Source organism: Suricata suricatta, chromosome 6 (genome assembly GCF_006229205.1).
Source record: "Suricata suricatta isolate VVHF042 chromosome 6, meerkat_22Aug2017_6uvM2_HiC, whole genome shotgun sequence".
Classification (NCBI taxonomy): domain Eukaryota; kingdom Metazoa; phylum Chordata; class Mammalia; order Carnivora; family Herpestidae; genus Suricata; species Suricata suricatta.
This window is the reverse complement of record NC_043705.1, coordinates 91,130,265-91,144,489: the sequence shown is the minus strand read 5'-3', so window position 1 is coordinate 91,144,489 and position 14,225 is coordinate 91,130,265. Positions and strand designations below refer to the sequence as shown.

The 14,225-nt window shown below is 44.2% G+C and overlaps 1 protein-coding gene and 1 long non-coding RNA gene across 2 annotated transcripts in view; both read right to left on the bottom strand.

The window, feature by feature from the left end:
• SLIT3 (slit guidance ligand 3) overlaps window positions 1-14,225 on the bottom strand; it is a 593,860-nt gene that overhangs the window by 349,388 nt on the left and 230,247 nt on the right. The window lies entirely within an intron of this gene.
• Window positions 8,539-14,225, bottom strand: part of LOC115294855 — a 50,034-nt gene continuing 44,347 nt past the window's right edge. The window contains exon 3 of the long non-coding RNA XR_003910188.1: window positions 8,539-8,853. This is a non-coding gene — a long non-coding RNA (uncharacterized LOC115294855). The remainder of the gene's footprint in view (window positions 8,854-14,225) is intronic.

Genomic DNA, 14,225 nt, shown 5'->3' with positions numbered 1-14,225 from the left:
CTCTTTTGTGTATTTGAAGCTTCTCCAGACCCACAATCTCCCGGGTATGGTCTGGGCAGAGCAGGGCTGAGAGGTGCACTGCACATTTATGAAAGCATGAAGAAAGCCATGAGAAGGCTGGGCATCACTTTCTTCTCCCTCTTTACCAAAAACCCATTCTTGTGAGCACCAGAATCTGTCCAGAGGAAAACAACAGTGCTCCTACCCCCACCAGCCTCTTGGGAAGGGAGGCTCATTCTTATCTCTCCATCTCTCTCCATCACTAAGCCCTGTTCTTGCAAGTATTATGAGCCCCATGTGTGTAAAATTAAAAACAAAAGTGATTTCTTCTTAGAGATAATTTGCCTGCCCCCCACCTATTCTCCATCCTTCCTCAACCCTCTGGCTCCCTCTCGAGGCCTAAACCCCTACTTAGCAGCTGGATGCCTGTCCCGGACTGCCAAAAACACCATTTGCTTTTTATATTCTGGTCTTTGCCACAGGACGCCTACCCCAGCCACTGTCAAGATACAATAATGCTGATATTATTTTTACTGGAAACTTCACTTCTTTAAGGAGGATTCAAGTTCTATTTGTAGACTGCAAAAAAACAAAAACAAAAACAACAACCCCCCCCACACACAAAAAACCCTTCTCTACCTAGATGTCCAGCAGGCATCTCAAACTCAACATGTCCAAAATTGCACTCATGATGACTCCCTGGCCACCACGTCAAGCCACTTCTTCATCCTCTTACTGGTTGACAGTGCTTCTCCCCATCCATCCTATTGCTTTAGCTGAAGCCCTCAGATTCATTTTCTCCTGTACCCCTCTCCCACTTTTCAAATATATTTCTAAGCCCTATGGATTTTACAACTGAAATGTCTTTTGAATCCAACCCTTTACCTCATCTTGGATATCTTCTGTCCTAATACCACTGCAACCATCTTTACTGGGGTCTCTGCCTCTAGCATCCTCCAAAGGTGTCCACAGTATGGCTCTGAATTACCTTTCCATTTAGTATTATGACCATCATCTTCCATGATAGCTCCTTCAATCCATTTGGTCTAATCATGTTCCCCTGGATTTGCTGCCTCTCTGAATATGTTGTGTGTTTTCCTGCTTCCAGGCCTTCCCATACAATGCTGTCTCCTCCTTTGTGGGGATACTCACTACACCCCCCATTCTGTGGCTGCTATTTATCCTGTGCTATAGCAAATGTGGGGTGGTTCTACCAAGGTCCTCAGCCCACTCTGCCACAAGCATGCACTGTGTTGTCACATGCTCTTCTAGGTGACCAGCGACTTGAGAGACAGGCCAGGTTACAGTCAGCTTAGCACAATGTCTAGTAAGTGGTTGTATAAGGAGGAAAGGAAAGAAGGAAACAAAATGAATGAAATGTCAAATTCACTGCTCTCAAGATCTGCATATTCTCTCTAAAATTCATTTTGTTCTTTTTTCAATGTCCTGTGAATGAAATTCAAGCCAGAAAGGAGAAGCTGAGAGGACTCAAAGTACAGATTTTGCAGCAGATAAGGTTTAAATATTCACCTCTGTTCATGGTGGTCTCTCAGCACCCCTAACTTCTCAAAGGCTCAGTTTCCTTATTCTTAAACAGAGAATCATCAGCTGCTTTATGGAGTTGCCTTAACCTTTGACTAACGTGATAAGGTGTAAAACATTCCCATAATGGAACCAGGCATTTGGTAAGCATTCAATGAATGACAATTTTTAATATTATTCCTTATTACTGTCCTTAGTGATCTTCTACTGAATACAGCTCTCCAAGCTGTAAAATACTCTCTGCCTTGGTGAAGCTGGTAGTCCAGCTGGGGTGACAGATGAGGTGAGACAATGAAAAGGAGAAGGATTTTATTAACCAGGCTTAACAGATTCAAACTTCATCACAGATATGGTTGTTTGAGGCAAGAATTATTTACCTTGCCTACAGACTTCCTCCAGTGTTGCTGCCAAGGACTCAACATTGTATTTTTGAGTCTCTGAGTACAAAAAGCAAAGTCAGATACAGGTTCTGAGTTCCAGATCTGAATAACAGTAATGCACATTAAATGCCATAGCATTTTTGCTTCAGATAATAATAGCCACATTCAGTTGTTATAGTGACTGCCTCTACCTCATCTCTGCAGGGGGCATGGGATTCCTCTGGAAAGAATCACAATCTGGTAAGGGAAACCCAGCTCCCTTGCCCCACCAGTTCAGCTGCTCAGAAAAATCCTCCATTTAATTAAGATACTGTTCTTAAAATGTAGAGTTCCAGATTAGACTGAGCAAAGAACAGGCCAGAGCTTGGGGCCCTTGGGAGTCAATGAACATCATGACCAGCATAGCGCTGGACCTTCAGTGGATAACTGAAAACCCAGCTTCACCAGAGACAACAGTCAGGCAGGTGTCTCATGAAGCCAACCGCCTGTCAGAGGCCACTGGGGATGGCTATGGCAGGCGAAGTCATTTTACATGTTTGTCAACATCTGCATCACAGAAGCTTTCTCAAGGTATAGGCAAGGGTTTGGAGTTGGAAAAAAAATATTGGCCCTAATATGCAAAAAAAGTATGAAATCAAATATAAGTAAAATAATATACAGAGTGCTTTAAATGGAAGCATCAGAAGTACTTGCTTCCCTCCAGGAAGTCTGGTCTAGGGCTTTGGATCCCTGCAGGAAGCTAGGAAGTTTCTCACTGTCTGAAGATTTATTGTCATAGTAAAAGGAAGTGACATTAAGACATAGAAACTGGCATTTGGGGTTGACAAATGATAGCCAATATACCTGAATCTGTTAGATGCAACCTACATTCAGAAATGGGTGAAAGACAAACAAAATCAAAGTGTTCTGCAGCTCCCAGGGTGGGTTTGTGGTATTGTTTTTGCTTGTTATTGGTTCCATTTTGGTCAAGAAATACTGCTACAATTGTTTCATCTGTACCAGGGAGGTGGCAGTCTGCAAAATCAGACTTAGACACTGGTTTCCCAGCATAGTTGAGCCATTTATTCTTTCTTGGCTGTCTCCTTCCTCCCTATTTCTCCTTTGAGTAAATGAGATGGCTCCAGAATGATAGAAAAAGAGAAGGGGTGTGTCAGAGAGTACTTTCTCCAGTCAGTAGAGTGAAATTAACATAGCAGCAGGCCTGGGTTTGCTGGACCATGATGCTGGCTGTCAAGGGCTCCTGTGCCATTCTTCTCGCTTATTTACCTAAGCCAACTGAAGGAGGGGCACTCGATGCAGGGCTAGATCTCCTTATGTACAAATCCTCAGTCCACTAACTCTTTCTTCAGAGTAAACACTGAGCATTGTCGTTAGCCTATGTTGTTTGCCCAAAACAAAATCTCATCTCATTTTCCTCTAATCTCACCTTATCCAGTCTATCCATCCATCTGTCTGTCCCTCCATACAATAATCATTCTCTCTGCCCAGTTTTCTGAGCACAAAGTTGGCCCACGTTTCTTTGAAATTATTGGGTCTGTGCCCAGAGAATTAATTAATTAATTCATTCATTCATTCAACAAATCTCCATTCAGTATCTGTGACATGCCAAGCACTGTGCTCAGCTATTGGAATGCAGTGATCAGCCAGACCAACACTGTGTCTGCTCTAATGAAATTTATAGTCAAATAAAATGCCGATCAATGTGAGGATTTGCCTAACCACTGCCCCCTTTGAACTGGATACTCTGAAGCTTATAATAGCACTTTTTTTTTTTTTGCAACCATATAATACTGTTCACATTGAGCTTGCTGCCAACTATAACACTTAGATTTCCTTTCTGACAAGAAGAAATACACATGGAGGGGAAGGGGATGCCACAGGTATCACAGTCAGATCACACCCACCCCTTCTAGAAGCTTCCATGTACCTGGCACATAATAGAAAGAAATATGTGTTGAATGAATTTGTTGGCTTTACTTGTTTTGTTTCATATTTAGGTTCAACATCATTCAGCCCTCTGCTATCTTTATAGAGCTTGATTTGTTATCTAACATAACCTCTCTGATTTGCTTTTTGTTTTTAATCTGAGACTATCAGCAGAAAACCATCAAGATCTGCATCCAAAAGATGGAAAACTGGGATATGATTGTACCATGTCAACTTCTGAACTTGTCAGAAGTAATCAAGAGTAGATTTTGTGGGTCCTTCAGAACTGGAAAGGAAAAGGAAATCAAAATCCAAGGTATCAATTTAGATTCATAAAAAATAGAAAAGAAGGAAAAGGAAAGCCAACAGAATTAACACTAGTTTGATTCAAAAATAAATTGCCATTTTTTGTTTTTTATTTCTAGCCTTTTTTTTCTTCCCCTGCACAAAACACTGTGGGACTGTATATAAAAGAGTAAATCAGAGCTATGGGTGCCGAATCTCAATTCTCTATTTAAGTTTCCTCCTGCCAAGGAGTGACTCCAAGAAGGAAATGAATTCTCAGTGGGGGACCCTGTAGTTGATTAGCTTTTACCTTCCAGAGGAGATGTCAATCATGTTAATTGGAATCAATAGACAGCTGTTCAGGGGCCCAGGATAATTAAGCAAGTCATAAAGGGTAGAATTAGAGTTCCCTTTAAAAATTAAAAGGGATCCCACTGTTTGCTAACATTTTAAGCCACTTTGGCTACCTAAGACCTATTCTGATTTAAACTCACTGATCAAAGAGAGGCCAACTTTTGTGTGGGGGAAGGAAAGCATATGCTTATCCGGTGGGAAAAGAGGCAAATCCAGGCTTCAGAAGTGAACTTCTACCGCATTCCAAGGGGAATCTAAATTTGTTGGTTTTGAGCTGAAGAGCCAGGTTGTTCTACAGAACTGGAAAGAGAGAGAGAGAGAGAGGGAGGGAGGGAGGAAGGGAGGGAGGGAGGGAGGTAGAAAGAGAGGGAGCATGCACACTAGCCCTCTGGGTTCTTGTCCATTTCAAGCTTGCACACTCTGGTGTCCCCTGACAAACCTACAGAATCCGTAGTCTGTGACACAGGTCTCTCAGGAGATCAGCATAGAGAAAACTTCACAGGAGCAGAAGGAAAGAAGACATACTGACATGACAGCAAGTTACAATAACCGGACATCCCCAGCCCCCTTCAAAAAGATGCTCCCCAGCCAGAGAACTTCTTCACAAAAATGCATGTGCATTTTTATGCCCCCTTTAAAACTTGAAAGGGAGCTCACATACCACCACCATCCTCCCCCCTTCTCCCCCCACGCACATTTGCTTAAAGACAGAGAGGGTTCCTTCACCCACATGGCAACATGAAAAGAAAATGAAATTCTGTCCCAGGGCTTGTGATTTTTTTTCTTCCTTTTCCTGAGTCAATGAATGCCAGATGTTCTCAACAAAACGTCTTCATATCTTCAGGACAGCTTGCAAGAATACTATTTATTATTGCTCAGAGGTCAAGAGGCCATAATAGATTTATAAGAAGGCTGTGGTCACTCTTTGTGTCTCTTATACTTAGGTGATATATGTGGCAAGAGTCACAGACAGCTCTTCTTTCTACATAATTTACTTCTTCAGGGCCAATTAGCTGGGTCAGATTAAGAGCAGAGGTGGTTTCCCGGCCTTAGGCAACAGAAAGCTTGTCAAGGCCAGCTAAACCAAACAAGACTTTCCAACTGTCAGAAGAATAAGAGGGAGGGAAAATGTCCAGAAGAATACAGAGTGTGAAGGCCAGTAAGCCCGTCTGTCAACAATCTGTATAATGTGGTAGGTCACAGCCCCTTTGGCCTTGACCCGGTAATGTCTCAGTCCCAATAAGCCATCACACTGTTGAGGTCTTCCAAGATTGAACTGGGTTCTAAGTAGAAGGAAGGTGGATTTCATTCCACACCATCCAAGCTTCCTCTCAGACCACTGCTGAAACACTGCATCATCGCCTCTGTCTGGTGTCTACAAATTCAATCAGACTTTTCATGGGGATCACCCACCTACCTCTGCCCCACTCTGTTTCAAAGCATAGACAGATGTTGCACAGAACAACCACCTCCAGGTACACATGCTAAAAGGCACAGATGCCCATGGGAAAGAGGGCTGTGTTTGGTTTGGACATCAAAGAGGCTTGGCAACAGGCACTGGATGAACCATGTCAGAACAAAATGACTGAGGCCAAAGCAAAAGGTGCCATACCTGTAGAGTCTGCTATTTCCTGTGCATGTGAATGCTCTTCTCAAGCAAACTCTGGACTAAGAGTTGGCCTCCCTTCCCTAAGGTTTCCCGACCAAACAAGACACTATTGATGTCCACTTGGCTCCCGAATAAATGAAGGGTCAATAGATTAGGCTGGGAAAACAGGCTTCTTCCTTTTCCTATAGAAGGAAAACCCAGGTTGTGTCTGTGGCTCTAGTTTTTAAGAAATCACCTGAATTCAGTAATTTGATTTCCATTTTAGCTTCTGATCTTAATTTTGAGAAAGGTAACATTCCTTCTTGCCTTACTCATGCAGTTACCTTTTTGGGGGGGGCACTTCTTCCTCTCTAGGAAAGGCCTTTGGGCTACTAAGATTACATTGGATAATGGGCTAAATATTTGAAGAAGAAAAACAGGGATCTTGTGTTCTACACACTGTATAATATATTCTGTATTTTAATGTATGGCTCCACACTCCACCTAATCGCGTAAACCAAAAATCGTGGGAATCTTTCTAGGTTACCACCTCTCTTTCTAACTTTCATATTCGTTTGGCTTCTAAGACGTATTGAATCCATTTCTATTCAACTCTGGAATCTTGCCCTTCCTTCCATTTACTCCTGTTTTGGGTTAAATTATGTCCCCCCAAAGATATATTGAAATCCAAACTCCTTTGCTATGGATCAAATATTTGTGCTCTTCTGTAAAAATCATATGTTGAAACCTAATGCCCAATGTGATAGTAATAGGAAGAGGGGCCTTTGGGAGGTTCTTAGGCCATGAGGGTGAAGCCCACATGAATGGGATTAACACTCTTATAAAAGAGGCCCCCCGGAACTCCTTAGCCCTTTTTCCACCATGGAGGATACAATGAAAAGTCAGCAGTCTGAAATCTGGAGGAGGGTTCTCACCAGACACTGAATATGCCAGTGCTTTGATCTTGGATTTCCCAGCATTTGGAACTGTTAGAAATAAATTTCTGCTGTTCATAAGCCACCCAGTTTGTGGGATTTTGGTAAAACAATCTGAAAGGACTAAGACACCACAGTTCCTGTGAATGTGCTTTGCTTCGAAATGGGACCTTTGAGATAGAATTGAGACGAGGTCATTAATGTGGACCTCAGTCCAACATGACTGGTGTTCTTGTGTAAGAGGAGGGAAATGCCATCTAGAGACAAGGACATATGAAGAGAAGACAGCCATGTGAGGACAGAGACAGAGATTGGGGTGATGCTGCCATAAGCCAAAGCACACCTGGGGCCACCAGAAGTTGGGAGAGCCAAGGAAGGACCTTCTCCTAGAGAGTTCGGAGGGAACATGACCTACCAACACCTTGACTTTGGACCTTTGTCCTCCAGAACTGTGAGAGAATAAATTTCTGTTTTAAGCCATCCAGTTTGTGGTAATTTGTTACAGCAGCTCTAGGAAACGATTACACTCCCTGAATCCAGGCCCACAGGGTCTCTCAAGATTTAATATCTTCCTCCTCTGACAGACACATCCTCTCCACTGGGGCTAAAGAGATTTTCTAAAAGTTTATAGTTTCAAGATCAAGTCCAAACTCCTTACTCTTATAAAGGTCCTTTCTAATCTGGCCCCTATCTGCCTCCCTAGTTCCTGCTTCTCCTTCAAGAGCATCATTGACTCCAGCCATATGGAGGGACGTCTTATAGTTTCTTATGCTCTGTTTAGAATGCTTCCACCCTTTGTTTGCCTAACTCCCATAGATCCTCCAAGGTATAATTCAAGGTTTATCTCCTTCTGAAATCCCTTCTCTGAAAGCCCTCACCTAGGAGTCCATTTTCTGAGAACATGGTGTGCATCTTTGTTATATTTGGCATCATATTGAACAAATATCATGGAGTTTTCTAGATCTTGATTTCTTTGAGACCACCCACTGCCTGGCATACAGGCTGGCAAACAGTAGGGAATTGGTGAATGTTTGTTGAGGAAATAAATTTTAAAAAACGAGTAACTGAATTTCTGGAAACCTTCTCAACTGGTATTGGTAGTTTCTCAACTGGTAAAGGAGAATGTCAGGTAAGGGGAGAAATAAATCAGTCGAGTCAATCAAGATTCCTAAGGATGCCAACCATAAGCCAAATAGCACCCTAGGTACTGGACAGAAAAACTCTTTGCTTTCTGGAACCTTCCATTGTAGGCAGATGAATAATTGACTCCAATAAGTTTTCAGATAAAAATTTGTGGTAAAAGAAATAAAACAGCATAACCTCTTTTGCCTCAAAGGGGAAATAATATTTGAAATTAGACTTGAATAATGTGCCAGGACAAAAGCTGGTCATTCAAGCCAAAGGACATTCTGACTTGTTCAGGTCAGAGCCAGAAGGCCAGAAGAGGCTTCGGCTTAGGGAGGGTGCTAGGCATAAGTATGGGAAGAAGTCAGAGAAGTAGGCAATGGTCAAAACATGTAGGGCTTTATTGGCCATAGGACAAAGCAGGGATTTCATTCTAGATACAACGGGCCACCAGTGGAAGTGTGCTTGAGCAGCACATGATCAGACCTTGGTTCTTAAAAGGCTGTTCTGGCTTCTCCATAGATATGGATTATACAGGACAGAGTAGAGGCTTGTTAGGCAGTTTTCACAGAATTCCAGGTAGGAGCTGTAGGGGGCTTGGAGGAGACAATGGAGCAGGATGTCCCATCTTTTCTTCCTGTGTTAAGAGTACTGTGCAGAACAGGGTCTGAGCAGCCTCCAACTTCCTTGCTGTGGGCAGAGGGAGCCTCACTTCCTCCTAAACCATGAGGATAAGGAGAGGGCTTTGACTTAATTCAGGGGCCTTGTGGATTCTTGGTTTCCCAACAAAGAAGGAGAACCCAAAAGATTCCTCAATTATTATTCCAGTTTTTATTCCTTCTGCAATCCATTAAATATATGTTTACACATACTTACATATCCATGTGCCGCTGTCCCAAACCACCTTTGGAGAGACCCAGGGATAATTGATTTGTCTTTTCAATGCCCTTTGTTGAGTGATTTCAACATCACATTGCCATCAATACAGGGGTTTGTCTTACAAATTATTAAGTGCTTACAACAGATCGTTGGCCACCTCCCAGACATTCATAGCTGGCAATCTCTTTAAAAAAAAGATTAAATGAAGCTCACAGTGACTTCAGCATTAACTGCTGGCTTCCAGGATTTGTGCCTATTTAAGGGAGAATTCCTGCCGTTCTTATGGCTGCTGATTTAATGGTTTCCACTTTATAATCATTTTAAGGGACAGGGGAACAGATTGTTGGAGCTGACAGTGCCCCGTGGCTGACTCCACAACCTCACGAGGGAGTCGGGTGCCGAGTAGGGGAAGCGGTGCAATGTCACAGAAGGGGCAGTCAGCCCAGAGTCCAAATATCCATGTGCTCTTCCCAGCTGTGCCAGCAACAAGCTGTATGACTCTGGAAGGTCTCTTAACTTCTCAGGGCCTCAGTTTACTCAACTGGAAAATAGGAAAATGTTATCTACCATATCTGTCTTCATTATGACAAAAGCAAGCATGTTATAAGTAAAATGGTGTTGATATTTAAAAAATATTTCCTGATCTATTTCCCCTTTTCTAGTAAACAGGAAAAAGAGCCACACTGAGGTTTCATATTCCAGGTAAGAAAAGAACAGCTACCACCAATAACCCAGGGAAGGTGAGAATGATGGTACAGTATAATGATGAGTTTCTTTCAATCAGGAAAAGAAAAGAATGCTCTTTTGGACAAGATGGGAGAACTTCAGAGGGGCCAAGCCTTGAGGGTACTTGGCAAAGATCACTGAACTGAGGCCTGGAGGACAGGTCGAGAACAGTTACCTGAGCTAGACTGGGGAGAGCCTAAACTCAATGGGGCCCTACCCTGTCTTCCCTTTTCCAGGGGGAGACTGCCTTTCCAAGTGCCCTGGCACCAGCATGGCACTAGCAAAGCCTGGAAAGCTAATATGGTGGGCTTAGGCAGAAATACAGTTTTGAGAGTGGAAAAATGAAAAGTGTCCTCCATGGGGATGGAGGGTGGAAGGTGGCTGAGGGAACTGGTGGGTCCATTACGAGGTTATCATGTGAAGGATAAAAGGATTGCTTAGCAGAAGCCAAGAGAGGAGTACATCAGGGGCTGGAAGGAAAACATGTCTGAGCCACAGAGAAGATGCAGAAGGTAGGTGGGGCCCAGCTTCCGAAGTGGGGTGGGATGAGTCGTCAAGACTCCCCACTGTGCGCAGAGAAGAGACCTCAAGTTTCATCACCTGTGGACTCCAGCAATGGATGCTGGATGCCCAGGATGGGGCCAGCACATGGACCAAGGATCTTGTGTCCACCTCTGCCATTAGAAAGGCTTACATTTCCCTCTACGCCCGCATGAAACTATTTAAGCAAAAAGATATGCCTTCTCTTTCCATTGGAAAGGTGGGGGATTTCCCCCTCCCCTTTCAGCAGGATGAGAGTTTGGGATCATGATCAGATTGGCTACAGAACATAAGTTACCTGGTTGGTTGCCTCACTGTGTAGCAAATCAAAAGATCAGCCCCATTTCATGAGGAATAAAGAGTGGAATTTCCTTCAGTGTCAAATGAGAGGAGTATTATTGCAGATGTAGGGACTGCCCTGTTCATACATGAAAAGTCTACTACTCACACTGCTTCTCAAACATTCTGCCTGTTAAAAGAGCTGTCTCTCAGATGGCTTCTTCCCGAGCCGGTGACATCCACTCTATTACTGTGATGAGGCCAAATGTGAGTTCATATGTACTCGCCGCCTTCCTCCCCAGCAGCACTCACGTGCAGACCTTTTTGTTGCCTGCTGCTTTTACTGGGGTTCCAGCCAGGGGCACAGACCAGGGGAGGCCAGGCAGGTGAGCCTGAGTCACGTGGGAAGGCAGAGTTAAGAAGAAATTAGATCTGAAAGGTAAGAAAGCAGGTCAAGGAGGCCAGAACAGCTCAGGCAACATTTGGAAGAACGTTTGGGGGGAACTGGGGAGCAGGTGGCAGCTGCCTGACATGTGAGATATGGAGAGAATTCACAGAAATTCTATTGTGTGACATGAATGCAATTCTGTGCTGTAACTTTGGAGAAACTGTTTTAAGATTGAGATCCTGGGTCATTCTTTTGGGATGCTGGTTTGTGATTCTGTCTGAAGGTTTCGCTATGCTGGGATAGGCTGTGGAGCAACTTGGCTTTCTCTGGGTTGCAACAATGTATCAGTCTGTTTCCCACTCTGGTGACACATACCACTTGACGTTGGTGAGGGAGCCCTCTATCTCTCACTTCTTTTATGAGATTCAGACAGTACGCTGCACCCAGAGGAGAGAGTAGGATGATCTCAGGTTCAGAAAGTGCATCTCCCCAGAGAAGGACTCTCTGCTGCTCCAGAAGGTGGGACAAGGAAGAGCTTCTGGAATATTCATGCCAGCAAGCCTCCATCTCAGGTCCCTTTGCACAGACCAAACACAGTGAGGATGCTGCAGTGTAGAGTGAGGAACACAGGTGCTGGGGAGTTTGCCACGAGAGAAATCTTGTGAGAAATCTTGAATAAGAGAGTTCATTTTAAGGCACAAGCCCTGAGAGCACTTGGTTTTGGCCCACTGATCACAAGCTCATGGCATCCTTTACCTTCTTGGTAGGGAACTCACTGTCAGAATCCTCCTGGCAAATAGAAAGTTGCCATTTCTCCAGCTCTGGAGGACCACAGAGATTCCTTGAAGGACACAATATAATAAAAGCCCCTGTCCTGCTTCCTAGGAGCAGAGTCAGGCAGCTCCCCCTGGACACCTACTTGACAACAGGGATAACAATCACAACATTTGTTAAGCACTTACAACCTGACAGTCACTGGACGTGAAATTTCAATAGCCAGGCATTTCACTATCCATTTAATCTTACAGGAAGCCTGCAGGGTGGCATTTGATCGAGATGTCAAGTCATATATATAAGTGGCACTTCCAGGAAGTAGAAGGGTAGGGATTTGAACCTAGTACAGTCCATCCCAAAGCGGTACACTCAGATCCCCCCACTATACTGAAGAAAATGGGCAGTTCCTGGGCCTCCTTCAGCCCACACACATGCTTAGTATGCACAGCACAACATTAAAAACAATTTTTAAAATTACTGCCAATATTTTAAAGATGGGAGATTTCACCTTTAGAAATCAAAATTCTGGGGCGCCTGGGTGGCTCAGTCAGTTAAGCGTCCGACTTAGGATCAGGTCATGATCTCAGTTTGTGGTTTCAAACCCCGTATCGGGATCTGTGCTGACAGCTAGCTCAGAGCCTGGACCCTGCCTTCTGGTTCTGTGTCTCCCTCTCTCTCTGACCCTCCCCTGCTCATGCTCTCTCTCTCTCAAAAATAAATAAAACATTAAAAAAAATTAAAAATCCAAATTCTTAGCCTGACTTAAAACACAATTAAGAGACCTGACTATACTGGTCATGCATTACCGCAGGGCCCAACAGGTGAGAGCTGGCAGCATTTGGCTGGCTTCTGTCCCTTATGTGACCTGCCCAATCCTACAGGTGTGTGAGTATCTCTAGGTTTGCATATGGCCTTATGTCACCACCACCTTGGGTATAACTGCAGCCTGAGCATCCTGGATCAGGACTCTGCGTGTCTCCTGCTCTCTTCTGCACCACACAATGCAGCTCTGTCCCCTGCTACTTGGTGCGGTTCCAGTCTGTGGTTGAATAGAAGCTCCGCTGCATGCAGAGAAGAGCCTCCAAAGACACAATGAAAGCAGTGCCCCCCAAGGCTGTAAGAGGCACTGATCCTGTCTGGGTCTGACCTGTGAGGCCTGGACTAAAAATCCAGATGCTGTCCAGGTGCCATTGGGACCCTCCACCTGCTTGCTTATGATAAACCACTTGTCTCCCTTAAATGGGAATTGCAGTGGTGCCCAAATGGACTGTGGGGTCACAGACACCTGAACTTAAGTCTTACACAGTCACTTCCTAAGCTTGGACAATTTGCAAACTCTCTACATCTCAGTTTCTTCATCTGCAAATGGGATAGTAGAATCTACCTCACTGGAATGCTGTGAGTATTCAATGAGGGAATTCCTGAGCACGGTGTCTAGAATAAATATTCAATAAGCTGAAAAAACTTTTATTTTCCCATTGTTTCCCTCCTGGATGACTTAGAGGGATTTTAAGTTTAGCTCAGAAAGGAGAATGCTTGTTTACGATGGGGTGGAGGCTGTGTGTGGCTTCAGTGGTGTCTTCACAGGAGTTTCTCAGCAGTTTGGTCCATGAAGCCAAGGAGAGAAAGGCTCTGAACTGATGATGTCCATATGCTATACGTGTGATTGGATGGTGACCGGTGAAATGTGTTGGGCTGAACTCCAGTCTGCCTGCCCTCAGGTCTCTATCCATTCTGTGTAATTCTCCCCTCACCTGTAACTTAGAGGCCCACTTACCTAACCATTCGGCTCTCTACTGTACACCCTATAGTCCCGGCTACAGAGAATATCCTGTGAAGCACACATGTGAGGGCAGATGGAGAGACACTCCTATGCAGCCTTTGGTTCCCTGTCCCGTCTCCATCTGACCTTACAACAGAGCTCTAACAGAGTCCCAAACAGAAGCTGGGAAGGCCAAGACTGACTTCATTTCTGTCACATCAGTCACGGACACTGGAACAAGGAACCCTGATGTGTGGACTAGGAAGACTTGAAAGCAAGCATCGGTGAGATGCTGCCAGTCCTTCCTGGGAAGATGCTGGAATATCATTCATCTAAAGATCATGACTTATGCCCCAAGAAACATCCTCCCTTCTCTCTAGCTTCAGACCAGTGTCATGATGATAGAATCCTTCTCCACCTCTACCCTCCACCCTCTGGAGTCAGGAAGGTGCCCAGGGAGACTGAGTCTATCCCTCTACTTTGGAGACATTTAGACTCTAGATCACCCCAGAAACAACTCCAGACTTTTCATTTGACATTTGCCAGTCATCCTTCTTGGCAGAATCCTTATTGCTGGAATATAAACCCAGCCAATTTGTTCAGCTTTCACTAAAGTTTTAGGAATCACATTCCTACTCACTGAGTCTATACAGATGTCTAGGGAAAAACTTTGGTAACTGCCTCATCCTTTCCTTTGCCTTCATGATGTAGACAAGCACTCACATCTTCAAGTCCACACCTT